At 51.2% G+C, this 18,593-nt stretch overlaps 1 long non-coding RNA gene across 1 annotated transcript in view; it reads right to left on the bottom strand.

Moving 5' to 3' along the window:
* Positions 1 to 15,931, bottom strand: part of LOC141133687 (uncharacterized) — a 44,405-nt gene extending 28,474 nt beyond the window's left edge. The window contains exon 1 of the long non-coding RNA XR_012243110.1: positions 15,797 to 15,931. This is a non-coding gene — a long non-coding RNA (uncharacterized lncRNA). The remainder of the gene's footprint in view (positions 1 to 15,796) is intronic.
* Positions 15,932 to 18,593: the final 2,662 nt, after the last annotated feature.

Consider the following 18,593-nt stretch of genomic DNA (forward strand, 5'->3'; position numbering starts at 1 on the left):
TCATGGGGTGCTTATGATGTGAAGGGGGGACCTCTGATGTGATGGGGGTTCTCTGATGTGATGGGGGGATCCTATGATGTGATGGGGGGATCACTGATGTGATGGGGGACCAATGAAGTGATGGGGGTCCTCTGATGTGATGGGGGGATCTCTGATGTGATGGGGGATCCTCTGATGTGATGGAGGGTCCTCTTATGTGTTGGAGGGTCCTCTGATGTGATGAGGAATACTCTGATGTGATTGGGGACCTCTGATGTGATTGGGGGGTCCTCTGATGTGATGGGGGATCCTCTGATGTGATGGGGGGTCCTCTGATGTGATGGGGGATCTCTGATGTGATGGGGGGTCCTCTAATGTGATGGGGGGAGTCATCTGATGTGATGGGGTGCTTCTGATGTGATGGGGGACCTCTGATGTGATGGGGGGATCCTATGATGTGATGGGGGGACCTCTGATGTGATGGGGGGATCCTATGATGTGATGGGGGGATCACTAATGTGATGGGGGACCTATGAAGTGATGGGGGTCCTCTGATGTGATGGGGGATCCTCAGTGTGATGGGGGATGTCTGATGTGATGGGGGATCCTCTGATGTGATGGGGGGATCTCTGATGTAATGGGGGGGTCCTCTGATGTGATGGGGGGGTTCTCTGATTTGATGGGGGATCTCTGATGTGATGGGGGGATCCTGTGATATGATGGGGTGCTTCTGATGTGATGGGGGTCCTCTGATGTGACGGGGGGGTCGTCTGATGTGATGGAGGGATCTCTGATGTGATGGGGGGTCCCCTGATGTGATGGGGTGCTTCTGATGTGATGGAGGATCTCTGATGTGATGGGGGGACCTCTGATGTGATGGGGGATCTCTGATGTGATGAGGGGATCTCTGATGTGATGAGGGTATCTCTGATGTGATGGGGATCTCTGATGTGATGGGGGTTCTCTAAAGTGATGGGGGATCTCTGATGTGATAGGGGGATCTGTGATGTGATGGGGGGATCTCTGATGTGATGAGGGGATCTCTGATGTGATGGGGGTTCTCTGATGTGATGAGGGGACCTCTGATGTGATGGGGGGTCCTCTGATGTGATGGGGGGATCCTCTGATGTGATGGGGGATCTCTGAAGTGATGGGGGGTCCTCGAATGTGATGGGGGAGTCCTCTGATGTGATGGGGGGATCTCTGATGTGATGGGGGTCCTCTGATGTGATGGGGGGAGTCCGCTGATGTGATGGGGGTTCTCTGATGTGATGGGGGGATCCTCTGGTGTGATGGGGGGGATCTCTGATGTAATGGGGGTCCTCTGATGTGATGGGGGGAGTCCTCTTATGTGATGGGGGATCTCTGATGTGATGGGGGTCCTCTGATGTGATGGGGGGAGTCCTCAGATGTGATGGGGTGCTTCTGATGTGATGGGGGACCTACAAAGTGATGGGGGGTCCTCTGGTGTGATCTCTGATGTCATGGGGTGCTTCTGATGTGAAGGGGGACCTCTGATGTGATGGGGGGGGGGTCCTCTGATGTGATGGGGGATCCTATGATGTGCTGGGGGGATCACTGATGTGATGGGGGACCAATGAAGTGATGGGGGTCCTCTGATGTGATGGGGGGATCTCTGATGTGATGAGGGGTCCTCTGATGTGATGGGGGTCCTCTGATATGATGGAGGATCTCTGATGTGATGGGGAGAGCTCTAATGTGATAAGGGGACCTGTGATGTGATGGGGGCCCTCTAATGTGATGGGGGTATATCTGATATGATGGGGGGGGAACTCTGATGTGGTGGGGGACCTCTGTGATGTGATAGGGGGATCTGTGATGTGATGGGGGGATCTCTGATGTGATGAGGGGATCTCTGATGTGATGGGGGATCTTTGATGTGATGGGGGTTCTCTGATGTGATGAGGGGACCTCTGATGTGATGGGGGGATCCTCTGATGTGATGGGGGATCTCTGATGTGATGGGGGGTCCTCGAATGTGATGGGGGAGTCCTCTGATGTGATGGGGGGATCCTCTGGTGTGATGGGGGGATCTCTGATGTGAAGGGGGTCCTCTGATGTGATGGGGGGAGTCCGCTGATGTGATGGGGGTTCTCTGATGTGATGGGGGGATCCTCTGGTGTGATGGGGGGATCTCTGATGTAATGGGGGTCCTCTGATGTGATGGGGGGAGTCCTCTTATGTGATGGGGGATCTCTGATGTGATGGGGGTCCTCTGATGTGATGGGGGGAGTCCTCAGATGTGATGAGGTGCTTCTGATGTGATGGGGGACCTACAAAGTGATGGGGGGTCCTCTGGTGTGATCTCTGATGTCATGGGGTGCTTCTGATGTGAAGGGGGGACCTCTGATGTGATGGGGGGGGGTCCTCTGATGTGATGGGGGATCCTATGATGTGCTGGGGGGATCACTGATGTGATGGGGGACCAATGAAGTGATGGGGGTCCTCTGATGTGATGGGGGGGTTCTTTGATGTGATGGGGGATCTCAGATGTGATGGGGGTCCTCTTGATGTGATAGGGGGGTCCTCTGATGTGACGAGGGGTCCTCTGATGTGATGGGGGGTCCTCTGATATGATGGAGGATCTCTGATGTGATGGGGAGAGCTCTAATGGGATGGGGGAACGCTGATGTGATGGAGGGTCCTCTGATGTGTTGGAGGGTCCTCTGATGTGATGAGGGGATCTCTGATGTGATGGGGGGATCTCTGATGTGATGGGGGGTCCTCTGATGTGATGGGGGAGTCCTCAGGTGTGATGGGGTGCTTCTGATGTGATGGGGGACCTACAAAGTCATGGGGGGTCCTCTGGTGTGATGGGGGTGATCTCTGATGTCATGGGGTGCTTCTGATGTGAAGGGGGGACCTCTGATGTGATGGGGGTTCTCTGATGTGATGGGGGGATCCTATGATGTGATGGGGGGATCACTGATGTGATGGGGGACCAATGAAGTGATGGGGGTCCTCTGATGTGATGGGGGGATCTCTGATGTGATGGGGGATCCTCTGATGTGATGGAGGGTCCTCTTATGTGTTGGAGGGTCCTCTGATGTGATGAGGGGATCTCTGATGTGATGGGGGATCCCTGATGTGATGAGGAATACTCTGATGTGATTGGGGACCTCTGATGTGATTGGGGGGTCCTCTGATGTGATGGGGGATCCTCTGATGTGATGGGGGGTCCTCTGATGTGATGGGGGATCTCTGATGTGATGGGGGTCCTCTAATGTGATGGGGGGAGTCATCTGATGTGATGGGGTGCTTCTGATGTGATGGAGGATCTCTGATGTGATGGGGGGACCTCTGATGTGATGGGGTGCTTCTGATGTGATGGAGGAGCTCTGATGTGATGGGGGGACCTCTGATGTGATGGGGGGGGGTCCTCTGATGTGATGGGGGGATCCTATGATGTGATGGGGGGATAACTAATGTGATGGGGGACCTATGAAGTGATGGGGGTCCTCTGATGTGATGGGGGACCTCTGATGTGATGGGGGATCCTCTGATGTGATGGGGGATCCTCTAATGTGATGGGGGATCTCTGATATGATGGGGGGATCTCTGATGTGATGGGGGGATCTCTGATGTGATGGGGGGATCTCTGATGTTATGGGGGGTCCTCTGATGTGATGGGGGGGTGCTCTGATGTGATGGGGGGATCTCTGATGTGATGGGGGGTCCTCTGATGTGATGGGGGGTCCTCTGATGTGATGGGGGGTGCTCTGATGTGGTGTGGGTGCTCTGATGTGATGGGGGACCTCTGATGTGATGGAGGTATCTCTGATTTGATAGGGGGGTCCTCTGATGTCATGGGGGACCTCTGAAGTGATGGGGGGGTCTTTTGATGTAATGGGGGTACCTCTGATGTGGTGGGGGACCTTTGTGATGTGATGGGGGGATCTCTGATGTGATGAGGGGATCTCTGATGTGATGGGGGTTCTCTGATGTGATGGGGGATCTCTGATGTGATGGGGGTTCTCTGATGTGATGGGGGATCTCTGATGTGATGGGGGGTCCTCTGATGTGATGGGGGATCCTCTGATGTGATGGGGGGTCCTCTGATGTGATGGGGGATCTCTGATGTGATGGGGGGTCCTCTAATGTGATGGGGGGAGTCATCTGATGTGATGGGGTGCTTCTGATGTGATGGGGGACCTCTGATGTGATGGGGGGGACCTCTGATGTGATGGGGGGATCCTATGATGTGCTGGGGGGACCTCTGATGTGATGGGGGGATCCTATGATGTGATGGGGGGATCACTAATGTGATGGGGGACCTATGAAGTGATGGGGGTCCTCTGATGTGATGGGGGATCCTCAGTGTGATGGGGGATGTCTGATGTGATGGGGGATCCTCTGATGTGATGGAGGGATCTCTGATGTAATGGGGGGTCCTCTGATGTGATGGGGGGGTCTCTGATTTGATGGGGGATCTCTGATGTGATGGGGTGCTTCTGATGTGATGGGGGGATCTCTGATGTAATAAGGGGGGGGGGGTCCTCTGATGTGATGGGGGGGTTCTCTGATTTGATGGGGGATCTCTGATGTGATGGGGGGATCCTGTGATATGATGGGGTGCTTCTAATGTGATGGGGGTCCTCTGATGTGATGGGGGGGTCTTCTGATGTGATGGAGGGATCTCTGATGTGATGGGGGATCCTCTGATTTGATGGGGGATCTCTGATGTGATGGGGGGTCCCCTGATGTGATGGGGTGCTTCTGATGTGATGGAGGATCTCTGATGTGATGGGGGGACCTCTGATGTGATGGGGTGCTTCTGATGTGATGGAGGATCTCTGATGTGATGTTGGGACCTCTGATGTGATGGGGGGGGGGGTCCTCTGATGTGATGGGGGGATCCTATGATGTGATGGGGGGATCACTAATGTGATGGGGGACCTATGAAGTGATGGGGGTCCTCTGATGTGATGGGGGACCTCTGATGTGATGGGGGATCCTCTGATGTGATGGGGGATCCTCTAATGTGATGAGGGGTCCTCTGATGTGATGAGGGATCTCTGATGTGATGGGGGATCCTCTGATGTGATGGGGGATCTCTGATATGATGGGGGGATCTCTGATGTGATGGGGGGATCTCTGATGTTATGGGGGGTCCTCTGATGTGATGGGGGGGTTCTCTGATGTGATGGGGGATCCTCTGATGTGATGGGAGATCTCTGATGTGATGGGGGGATCTCTGATGTGATGGGGGGATCTCTGATGTGATGGGGGGTCCTCTGATGTGATGGGGGGTCCTCTGATGTGATGGGGGGTGCTCTGATGTGGTGTGGGTGCTCTGATGTGATGGGGGACCTCTGATGTGATGGAGGTATCTCTGATTTGATAGGGGGGTCCTCTGATGTCATGGGGGACCTCTGAAGTGATGGGGTTTTTTTTTTTATGTAATGGGGGTACCTCTGATGTGGTGGGGGACCTCTGTGATGTGATGGGGGGATCTCTGATGTGATGAGGGGATCTCTGATGTGATGGGGGTTCTCTGATGTGTTGGGGGATCTCTGATGTGATTGGGGACCTCTGATGTGATGGGGGGGTCCTCTGATGTGATGGGGGGATCCTCTGATGTGATGGGGGACCTCTGATGTGATGGGGGTCCTCGAATGTGATGGGGGGAGTCCTCTGATGTGATAGGGTGGTTCTGATGTGATGGGGGACCTCTGATGTGATGGGGGGATCCTATGATGTGATGGGGGAATCACAAATGTGATGGGGGATCTCTGATGTGATGGGGGGACCTATGATGTGATGGGGGGTCCTCTGATGTGATGGGGGGGTCCTCTGGTGTGATGGGGGGATCTCTGATGTGATGGGGGACCTCTGATGTGATGGGGGATCCTCTGATGTGATGGGGGATCCTCTAATGTGATGAGGGGTCCTCTGATGTGATGAGGGATCTCTGATGTGATGGGGGATCCTCTGATGTGATGGGGGATCTCTGATATGATGGGGGGATCTCTGATGTGATGGGGGGATCTCTGATGTTATGGGGGGTCCTCTGATGTGATGGGGGGGTTCTCTGATGTGATGGGGGATCCTCTGATGTGATGGGAGATCTCTGATGTGATGGGGGGATCTCTGATGTGATGGGGGGATCTCTGATGTGATGGGGGGTCCTCTGATGTGATGGGGGGTCCTCTGATGTGATGGGGGGTGCTCTGATGTGGTGTGGGTGCTCTGATGTGATGGGGGACCTCTGATGTGATGGAGGTATCTCTGATTTGATAGGGGGGTCCTCTGATGTCATGGGGGACCTCTGAAGTGATGGGGTTTTTTTTTTTATGTAATGGGGGTACCTCTGATGTGGTGGGGGACCTCTGTGATGTGATGGGGGGATCTCTGATGTGATGAGGGGATCTCTGATGTGATGGGGGTTCTCTGATGTGTTGGGGGATCTCTGATGTGATTGGGGACCTCTGATGTGATGGGGGGGTCCTCTGATGTGATGGGGGGATCCTCTGATGTGATGGGGGACCTCTGATGTGATGGGGGTCCTCGAATGTGATGGGGGGAGTCCTCTGATGTGATAGGGTGGTTCTGATGTGATGGGGGACCTCTGATGTGATGGGGGGATCCTATGATGTGATGGGGGAATCACAAATGTGATGGGGGATCTCTGATGTGATGGGGGGACCTATGATGTGATGGGGGGTCCTCTGATGTGATGGGGGGGTCCTCTGGTGTGATGGGGGGATCTCTGATGTGATGGGGGTCCTCTGATGTGATGGGGGGAGTACTCTGATGTGATGGGGGTTCTCTGATGTGATGGGGAGTCCTCTGATGTGATGGGGGGATCTCTGATGTGATGGTGGTCCTCTGATGTGATGGGGGGAGTTCTCAGATGTAATGGGGTGCTTCTGATGTAATGGGGGACCTACAAAGTGATGGGGGGTCCTCTGGTGTGATGGGGGTGATCTCTGATGTCATGGGGTGCTTCTGATGTGAAGGGGGGACCTCTGAAGTGATGGGGGGGTCCTCTCATGTGATGGGGGATCCTATGATCTGCTGGGGGGATCACTGATGTGATGGGGGACCAATGAAGTGATGGGGGTCCTCTGAAGTGATTGGGGTATCTCTTATGTTATGGGGGATCCTCTGATGTGATGGGGGGTTCTCTGATGTGATGGGGGATCTCTGATGTGATGGGGGGTCCTCTTGATGTGATGGGGGGGTCCTCTGATGTGACGAGGGGACCTCTGATGTGATGGGGGGTCCTCTGATATGATGGGGGATCTCTGATGTGATGGGGGACCTCTGATGTGATGGGGGACCTCTGATGTGATGGGGGATCTCTGATGTGATGGGGAGAGCTCTAATGGGATGGGGGAACGCTGATGTGATGGAGGGTCCTCTGATGTGATGAGGGGATCTCTGATGTGATGGGGGGATCTCTGATGTGATGGGGGATCCCTGATGTGATGGGGGGCTTCTGATGTAATGGGTGACCCCTGATGTGATGAGGAATACTCTGATGTAATGGGGGGTCCTCTGATGTGATTGGGGGTCCTCTGATGTGATTGGGGGGTCCTCTGATGTGATGGGGGGTCCTCCAATGTGATGGGGGGAGTCCTCTGATGTGATGGGGTGCTTCTGATGTGATGGGGGACCTCTGATGTGATGGGGGGATCGTATGATGTGATGGGGGGATCACTAATGTGATGGGGGACCTATGAAGTGATGGGGGTCCTCTGATGTGATGGGGGATCTCTGATGTGATGGGGGATCCTCTGATGTGATGGGGGGATCTCTGATGTAATGGGGGGGTCCTCTGATGTGATGGGGGGGTTCTCTGATTTGATGGGGGATCTCTGATGTGATGGGGGGGTCCTCTGGTGTGATGGGGTGCTTCTGATGTGATGGGGGGACCTCTGATGTGATGGGGGGATCCTATGATGTGATGGGGGGGTTTTCTGATGTAATGGGGGGGTCTCTGATGTGATGGGGGGGTCCTCTGGTGTGATGGGGTGCTTCTGATGTGATGGGGGGACCTCTGATGTGATGGGGGGATCCTATGATGTGATGGGGGGTTCTCTGATGTGATGGGGGGACCTCTGATGTGATGGGGGATCCTCTGATGTGATGGGGGGATCTCTGATGTGATGGGTGGGTCCTCTGATGTGATGGGGGGGTTCTCTGATGTGATGGGGGGATCCTGTGATGTGATGGGGTGCTTCTGATGTGATGGGGGTCCTCTGATGTGATGGGGGGATCTCTGATGTGATGGGGGATCCTCTGATTTGATGGGGGATCTCTGATGTGATGGGGGGGGGGGTCCTCTGATGTGATGGGGGGGTCCTCTGATGTGATGGGGTGCTTCTGATGTGATGGAGGATCTCTGATGTGATGGGGGGACCTCTGATGTGATGGGGGGGTCCTCTGATGTGATGGGGGGATCCTATGATGTGATGGGGGGATCACTAATGTGATGGGGGACCTATGAAGTGATGGGGGTCCTCTGATGTGATGGGGGACCTCTGATGTAATGGGGGATCCTCTGATGTGATGGGGGATCTCTGATATGATGGGGAATCTCTGATGTGATGGGGGGATCCTATGATGTGATGGGGGGATCACTAATGTGATGGGGGACCTATGAAGTGATGGGGGTGCTCTGATGTGATGGGGGATCCTTTGATGTGATGGGGGATCTCTGATGTGATGGGGGGATCTCTGATGTGATGGGGGGATCTCTGATGTGATGGGGGATCTCTGATGTTATGGGGGGTCCTCTGATGTGATAGGGGGTTCTCTGATGTGATGGGGGGTGCTCTGATGTGATGGGGGACCTCTGATGTGATGGAGGTATCTCTGATTTGATAGGGGGGTCCTCTGATGTCATGGGGGACCTCTGAAGTGATGGGGGGGTCTTTTGATGTAATGGGGGTACCTCTGATGTGATGGGGGGACCTACAATGTGATGGGGGGACCTCTGATATGAAAGGGGAAGCTCTGATGTGATAGGGGAAGCTCTGATGTGATAGGGGAAGCTCTGATGTGACGGGGGTCCTCTGATGTGATGGGGTACCTCTGATGTGATGGGGTGCCTCTGATGTGATGGGGGGTCCACTGATGTGATGGGGAGATCTCTAAAGTGATGGGGGAACCTCAGATGTGTTGAAGGGACCTCAGATGTCATGGGAATCTCTTATGCGATGAGGGATTCTTTGATGTGATGGGGGGACCTCTGACGTGATGGGGGGTACTCTAAAGGGTTGGGGTATATCTGATATGATGGGGGGGTTCCTATGATGTGATAGGGGGATCCTCTGATGTGATGGGGGGATCCTCTGATGTGATGTCGGGATCCTCTGATGTGATGGGGGGTCCTCTGATGTGATGGGGGATCTTCTGATGCAATGGGGGATCCTCTGATGTGATGGGGGGTCCTCTGATGTGATGGGGGTCCTCTGATGTGATAGTGGCGTGCTCTGATGTGATGGAGGGTCCTTTGATGTGATGGGGGGACCTCAGATGTCATGGGAATCTCTGATGCAATGAGGAGTCCTTTGACGTGATGGGGGGGACCTCTGATCTGATGGGTATCTCTGATGTGATGAGGGGACCTCTGATGTGCTTAGGGATGTGCCAGGGGACCTCAAATGAGATGAGGGATCCTCTTATTTAATAGGGAGATCTCTGATGTGATGGGGGGACCTCTAATGTGATGGGGGACCTCTGACGTGATGGGGCGATCTTTGATGTGATGGGGGGAGCTCTGATGTGATGGGGGGGTCCTCTAATGTGATGGGGGGGTCCTCTGATGTGATGGGGGATCTCTGATGTGATGGGGGACCTCTGATGTAATGGGGGGACCTCTGATGTGATGGGGGGGGGGGGGTCCTCTGATGTGATGAGGGGATCTCTGATGTGATGGGGAGACCTCTGATGTGATGGGGGATCTCTGGTGTGATGGGGTGCTTCTGATGTGATGGGGGACCTCTAATGTGATGGGGGGGGGTACTCTGATGTGATGGGAGGCACTCTGATGTGATGGGGGGATCTTGGATGTGATGGGGGGATCCTCTGATGTGATGGGGGGTCATTTGATGTGATGGGGGGGTCCTCTGATTTTTTGGGAGGTCCTCTGATGTGATGGGGGGACCTCTGATGTGATTGGGGGTCCTCTGATGTGATGGGGAGATCTCTAAAGTGATGGGGGGATCTCTGATGTGATGGGGGATCTCTGATGTGATGGGGATCTCTGATGTAATGGGAGTACCTCTGATGTGATGGGGGATCTCAAATCTGATGAGGGGGGGCCTCAGATGTGTTTGAAGGGACCTCAGATATCATGGGAATCTCTGATGCAATGAGGAGCCCTTTAATGTGATGGGGGGGGATCTCTGATGTGATGGGTGGTACTCTAAAAGGTTGGGGTATATCTGATATGATAGGGGGTTCTCTGATGTGATGGGGGAACCTCTGATGTGATGGGGGTGATCTCTGATGTGATGGGGTGCTTCTGATGTGATGGGGTGCTTCTGATGTGATGGGGGACTTCTGATGTGATGGGGGGGATCCTCTGATGTGATGGGGGATCCTCTGATGTGATGGGGGGGCCTCTGATGTGACAGGGGGACCTCTGATGTGATGGGGGTCCTCTGATGAGATGGGGGATCTCTAAAGTAAAGATGGGACCTCTGATGTGATGGGGGGTCCTCTGATGTGAGGGGGTCCTCTGAAGTGAGGGGGGTCCTCTGATGTGAGGGGGGTCCTCTGATCTGATGGGGGGATCCTCTGATGTGATTGGGGACCTCTGATGTCATGAGGGGGTCCTCTGATGTGTTGGGGGTCCTCTGATGTGATGGGGGTCCTCTGATGTGATGGGGGACCTCTGATGTGATGGGGGTCCTCTGATGTGATGGGGGACCTCTACAGTGATGGAGGTATCTCTGATTTGATAGGGGGGTCCTCTGATGTGATGGGGATCCTATGAAGTCATGGGGGATCCTCTGATGTCATGGGGGACCTCTAAAGTGATGGGGGGGTCTTTTGATGTAATGGGGGGTACCTCTGATGTCATAGAGTGCTTCTGATGTGATGGGGGGACCTCTGATGTGATGGGGGGACCTCTGCTATTAAAGTGTGATAGGGGAAGCTCTGATGTGACGGGGGTCCTCTGATGTGATGGGGTGCCTCTGATGTGACGGTGGGTCCTCTGATGTGATGGGGAGATCTCTAAAGCGATGGGGAGTCCTCTGATGTGATGGAGGGTCATTTGATGTGTTGGGGGGACCTCAGATGTGTTTCAGGGACCTCAGATGTTATGGGAATCTCTGATGCAATGAGGAGTCCTTTGATGTGATGGGGGGACCTCTGATCAGATGGGTATCTCTGATGTGATGAGGGGACCTCTGATGTGCTAGGGATGTGCCAGGGGACCTCAAATGAGATGAGGGATCCTCTGATTTAATAGGGAGATCTCTGATGTGATGGGGGGACCTCTAATGTGATGGGGGACCTCTGATGAGATGGGAAGATATGTAATGGGGGGACCTCTGATGTGATGGGGGGATCTCTGATGTGATGGGGGGGGGTACTCTAAAGGGTTAGGGTATATCTGATATGATGGGGGGTCATCTGATGTGATGGGGGATCTCTGATGTGATAGGGGGATCTCTGATGTGATAGGGGGATCTCTGATGTGATAGGGGGATCTCTGATGTATGGGGGGTCCTCTGATGTGATGGGGTGCCTCTGATGTGATGGGGTGTCCTCTGATATGAAAGGGGTACCTCTGATGTGATGGGGTGCCTCTGATGTGATGGGGGGACCTATGATGTGATGGGGGGGTCCTCTGATATGAAAGAGGTACCTCTGATGTGATGAGAAGATCTCTGATGTGATGGGGGGGGGGTCCTCTAATGAGATGGGGGATCCTCTTATGTGATAGGTATCTCTGATGTGATGAGGGGGTCCTCTGATGTGTTGGGGGTCCTCTGGTGTGATGGGGGTCCTCTGATGTGATGGGGGGACCTCTCTATGTCAGCATTATAAATAAATTATAGTAACAATGAGTGATTGTGCAAAGCTACGGTACATGTCAGCATTATATGAATCTGTAATAATATTATGTAATTGTACAATGTTACTGAATGTGTCAGTAATTTTTAAGTATATATATTAGTAATAACAATAGTAATAGTTTTGAATTGCACAGCGCTACAGAATATGTCAGCACTATATATATAAATATGAATAATATGTAAAATTGTACAACACTTTGGTATATGTCAGATCCATATTACATGATCTGGGTTGTTTACCTTATGTGGGCATAAGTGTCAGTTAGTGTCAGTTGGAAGATCAGACTGGCTGGATGTTTGAATAATAATAATATATAATTGTACAATGTGACAGAATAGATCAGAGCTATTTATATATAGATTAGTAGTAATAATAGTTTTAAATTGCACAACGCTATAGAATATGTCAGCAATATTTAAATGTTCATGAATAATGAGTATAATTGTACAACACTTTGGTATATGTCTGATCTGTATTACATGATAAGTGCTGTTTACCTGATCTGGGCTGTTTACCATATATGGGCATAAGTGTCACTTGTGGTCATGTGACAGGAAGTGACATCACAGTGGGCTCCCAGCCTATAGTGCAGAGTGTCGGGAAGTAGTAGAGCCAATGTGTATTGGAGACAGACGAGTGCAGACACAGAATTCTGAGCTCTCTATCAGCATTCTATTATAGGAGAATATTCCATATATAACCTTCATATATAGATTGTATATATTGTACACAGCGCAGGAAGAGAAGTTTCTATTATCACTTTACTTTATTATTTCATATTTAATTAAATTATAAAAGCTGCCATGCAGAGAGGACAGGAGATCAGCAGAGAGGAACTTTGCTTTGGAACATCCACAATGTCCAATCAGAGGCGCAGGAAGAGGAGCAGCGAGGAAATTAATTACACAACCAGTGAGGAACTAGAGATGTTTGCAGAGCAGACAGGCCAGGTTCCCAGGAAGAGGAGCAGAAAGGAGGAAGTAGGGAGCTCCGCTGAGCAGACAGGCCGGGCTACCAGGAAGAGGAGCAGAAAGGAGGAAGTAGGGAGCTCCGCTGAGCAGACAGGCCGGGCTACCAGGAAGAGGAACAGAAAGGAAGAAGTAGGGAGCTCCGCTGAGCAGACAGGCCGGGCTACCAGGAAGAGGATCAGAAGGGAGGAAGTAGGGAGCTCCGCTGAGCAGACAGGCCGGGCTACCAGGAAGAGGAGCAGAGAGGAGGAAGTAGGGAGCTCGGCTGAGCAGAGAGGCCAGGTTCCCAGGAAGAGGAGCAGTGAGGAAGTCTATTACACAAGCAGTGAGGAACTAGAGATGTTTGCAGAGCAGACAGGCCAGGTTCCTAGGAAGAGGAGCAGAGAGGAGGAAGCAGAGAGCTCCACTGAGCAGCCAGGCCAGGTTCCCAGGAAGCGGAGCAGATGTTACACAGCCAGTGAGGATCTCCAGAGCTGTGCAGAGAGGAAAGGAGAGAAGAGGAGATGGTCCCAGGACACAGAATGTGAGAGCAGTCGGAAGAAGAGGAGGAGTAGTGACGGAGGAGGTAAGGATTAGTTGTGAATCTTCATATAGTACATAGGAGAGAACAATGAATTCCTCCACCAACCTCATCCCTAAAGAGGAACTGGGCTCAGAGGAGGAGACATTTGTTCTGTGATAGGGAGCAAATACCAATTTTACTTAATATTAACCAGAGAAATGATCAACTGGACCCCCCCCCCCTCACACCCCCCCCCAAACTGCTAGGTTTGGCACTGAAAATGTAACCCCCCCCTATTTTCTTCCCCCACATTGCTGGCCATGTCAGTGAACGTTTAACCACCTCATTCCCCAGTGACAGTTTAACTCCCCCATAATCCCCCACATTGCTAGGCATGGCACTTAAAGTTTAAACCCCCCCTCCATAATCTCCCCCCACATTGCTGGCAATGGCACTGAAATTTTCACCCACTCTCCTCCCCAATATCTGGCTAAGGCAGCTAAAGATTACCCCCAACCATAATCTCCTTCCTCCATTGCTGGGCATTGCACTGAAAGTTTACCCCCCACACCTCCCCCCTCTTCATTGCTGGGAATGACAGAGAAAGTCTAATCCCCCCCCACACTATTGCTTGGCATGACAAGAAAAGTTCAACCTCCCCATAATCTCCCCCCAATTGCCATGCATGGCAGTGAAAGTCTACCCCCCCCCCCTATAATACTGGGAAAGGCAGTGAAAATGTAACCCCACCATATTCTGCCCCCCTCCCTCATTGCTGGCTATGGCAGTGAAAGCTCAACCCCCATTACCTCCAATGCTGGGCATTGCTATTAAAGTTTAACCCCTCCCAATGCTGGGAATGGCAGTGAATGTTTAACCCCCCCATAACCTCCCCCCACATTCCTAGGCATGGTGGTGAAAGTTTAACCCCCATAAATTGACCTAGAACACACCTATAGACTTGCTCAAAGCCTGCAGTTAGTCAGTGATTGGATGATAATTTCCCTGTGTAAATATAAACTTCCGGGGTCAGCTCTTCTCTCTGTATTGGAGACTTCAATTACTAATAGAATTCAGTGATAAGACCTGTATGTGGGCGGGGCAATAAACTTTATTTCTCTTTCTTCTCTCTAGCAGACGGCGGGACGACAGAACGTGTAGCGGCCCCTACAAAACGCGTAGCGGCCCCCAGAGGACACAAAGAGACCAACTTGACTCCGGAGAGTTTCATTTACCATAAGATACTTGGATCAGGAGCCTTTGGGACGGTAAGTAAGCAGAGATTAGTAATGAGGGGCCCATAGACACTGGGTGGGGACACAGTGCTGTGGTTTGGCCTAGATACCACTGGGGGGACACATTATGGCCATGTAGGACGGGTGCAGCATAAACATGTACACTCATCCAGCCCAAAAGACCTGAGCAGGGAGGACGGCACACGGTTGGGTCCTCCTCCATTCTGCATGGGGTGATGAATCAGGCGATATCCTTAGCTTAACCTTCAGCGCCCGGTGCTCTCCTCCGTTTTACCGTGACTCTCCAATGCCCCCCCCCCATACAATGTGGGACTGCTGGTCATGCATTATATGGGAGCTGTGACCGGTGAAGGAGCGAGACTTCGTCAGGGGTTGTGGTGCTGCGTGGAGGAAGTCTGGTGGAGTAAGGTGAACCTATCACCCTACTCATCATCCTTGGGCTCAGTCAGCAGTGTATAGGGGGGGAACCCCCTGCAAGGGAATGTTTTTTCCTCCCAGAGTGCCCCCATCAGTGCAGCAAACAATCAGAATCCAGCAATCTGACCTCTGCAGAGTGAATTCTGATTGGTAGCTCTGGTTTATGGCCCATAAGATACAGCCTGCTGTGGAAGATGACAGAGGCTCTTTATTAGGTGTGGCTGTCGACCATATTTCCACCAGGACAGAAAGACAATCAGCGTAGTGCACTAGGAATGTTTAGTAATGATTTTAGGTCTTGTTTACATTTGCAATCGAGGGGCGGTAAAACCCTGCCCCTCAACCGCTCCCCCTGTTGCTGGGTGCCTATGAATGCTTTGCTTCGCGGTGGCGGCAGGAACGATACCCCCTTGTCATGCTCTGTGGCCGAATTGACCCATTTGAATAAATGATGCTGTGTTGCAACCCCCCCCCCCACAATCATGCACAACACGTGTGGCTCCCCGCTATTGCTGTCTGAAGTGCGATCCGAATGTGGAATGCATGTCAAACAGCAAAACACGTGTGAACCAGGCCTAGCAGTTAGAGCACATGGAAATAGATAAAGTACTAACCGTCTCTCTCTCTCCTACAGGTGGTGCTGGCGACTCACATTGACAGCGGCGTGCTGGTGGCCGTAAAGATCGTTGAGAAGTGGCATGTAGCTTCATACTGCAATAAACTCGCCCTGTGTGAGCGTCTTGCCCTGGAGAAGGTGGGGAGCAGCCATTACTGTATCCACGCCTATGCCACATTCCAGACGGAGGTAAGTCTATTTTTCGAAAGACAGAGAAGTATAGAATGAATGGCGTGTATATAAAATAGTGCAAACATTACTTCATGACAACTGAATGTCATCATCAGCCCAGTCCGGTGACATCATTGCTGGGTCAGTGATCTCAGCAATGTGATATATATATATATATATATATATATATATATATATATATATATATATATATATATATATATATATATATATATATATAGGTAGATACAGATGGATGGATATAGATACTGTAGAAGGATATAGGTAGATATAGATGGGATATATATAGAAAGTTATAGGTATATATAGATGGATGGATATAGTGTAGGTAGATATAGATGGATGGATACAGTGTAGGTAGATATAGATGGATGGATATATTGTAGGTAGATATAGATGGACATAGTGTAGGTATATATAGATGGATGGATATAGTGTAGGTAGATATAGATATAGATGGATGGATATAGTGTAGGTAGATATAGATGGCTATAGTGTAGGTAGATATAGATGGATGGATATAGTGTAGGTAGATATAGATGGATATAGTGTAGGTAGATATAGATATAGATAGATATAGTGTAGGTAGATATAGATATAGATGGATATAGTGTAAGTAGATATAGATGGATATAGTGTAGGTAGATATAGATATAGATGGATATAGTGTAGGTAGATATAGATGGATATAGTGTAGGTAGATATAGATGGTTGGATATAGTGTAGGTAGATATAGATATAGATGGAGATAGTGTAGGTAGATATAGATGGATATAGTGTAGGTAGATATAGATATAGATGGAGATAGTGTAGGTAGATATAGATGCATGGATATAGTGTAGGTATATATAGATATAGTGTAGGTAGATATAGATGGATATATTGTAGGTAGATATAGATATAGATGGATATAGTGTAGGTAGATATAGATGGATGGATATCGCGTAGGTAGATATAGATGGATATAGTGTAGGTAGATATGGATGGATGGACTGTAGGTAGACGTCATGCAGTATATTTGGGTAGATTTATATAACACGTGACTCTGATTTGGACCTTCTAAGTGAAATGCATTGATTGACCTGTCTGTGTTCCCCCCCCCCCCCCCAGAGCCAACTCTTCTATGTCATGGAATATCTGAGCGGAGGAGATCTGGTGAGCAAGGCGGAAAGATGTGACATCACCACCCTCAGACTGACTGCAGCGGAGCTCGTGTGTGGTCTGCAGTTTATCCACTCCACAGGTGTCATACACAGGTAAGTACTATTATTTACTGTACAATCCTCCCCCTCCCCCCCTCCCGCTGCCTGAACACCCAATGGTGACCCGTTCCTCCTCCTCCATCCAATGGACGCACACATAAGGAGAGGAGGACGGAGGAATGCAGACCGGATCATAGGAAACGTTGGGTGGTGCTAGGAAAGGGAGCTTTGTGATTGTTCATCCCTCTATGGATCTGTAATTCCCGGGATATATGGGAGGGATCATTGTCTGAACTACAGAACTGACACTCTTTTTTTTTTCTCCACAGAGACCTAAAGCTTGACAACATCCTCATAGATGGCACCGGTCACATCAAAATTGCAGACTTCGGCATTGCAAGTGTCTACACGCCTGAACGCAAGGTAAGTCCAATGTGCCCATACACAGGGCAATTATCAACCATACTAGGCCTGGATTAAACAGAACCTGTATATACAGAACAATTATCAGATTAGGATTGGATTAATGACCTTGGTCCAGTTACCCATCTGGGTATCGCGTCCAGTCCTGGGGGCCTCATCCAGCCACTATCTGGTTCTGCGGATCCTGTCCAGCTAATACCTGCACCTGGGGGTTCTTCCCAGCTACCATCTGGCCCTGAGGGTCCTGTCCAGTCCTGGGGGGCCCTGTCTAACCATCATCTGGCCTTGGAGGTCCCATCCAGCTACCATCTAGCCATATGGGTGATGTCCAGTCCTGGGGGTCCTGTCCAGTCCTGGGGGGGCGCCGTCTGACCATCAGCTGGCCCTGGGGGTCCCATCCAGCTACCATCCACCCCTGGGGACTAACATTTACACATTGAAACTGAATACTTGTTGTAATGTTGGTGCTGCTGGTCTCTAGCCTAACTTTTAATCCTTATCCTTCTCTCTCTGATTTCCCCACAGATGCTGCGTCACCCAACCATGGATTATTACTCGTTGGGGGAAACGTTACGTGATCTGGCTTTCGGTACTGAGTCAACCTTTAGTGCACTAGACAATCCCATGAACTGTCTAAGGCCACCGTACCTGATGGACACCGACCCCGACTTCGTGGACCTGCTGAAAAAGGTAAGTAGTGACACAGTTCCAGCGGGACAAGGAGAGTAGCCATATAGGCTCCACCAAAGAGTCAGTGCACTTCATGAGCCAATACTGTCATCTTATGTTTTTCTGTTTTCTTTTTTTCCCTGTAGCTCGGAGACCATGAGGTGCACAAAGTGACTTACCGCAACATCAGAAAACACCCGTTTTTCAGAGGAATAAACTGGGAGGAGGTGGAGGCGAGAGAGACGCGCCCCCCATTCTTTGTACGTCGAAAGGTATGTATTTGATCAGTGTGTCAATAGGGGTTTTTTT

Source organism: Aquarana catesbeiana, linkage group LG03 (genome assembly GCF_042186555.1).
Source record: "Aquarana catesbeiana isolate 2022-GZ linkage group LG03, ASM4218655v1, whole genome shotgun sequence".
NCBI lineage: Eukaryota > Metazoa > Chordata > Amphibia > Anura > Ranidae > Aquarana > Aquarana catesbeiana.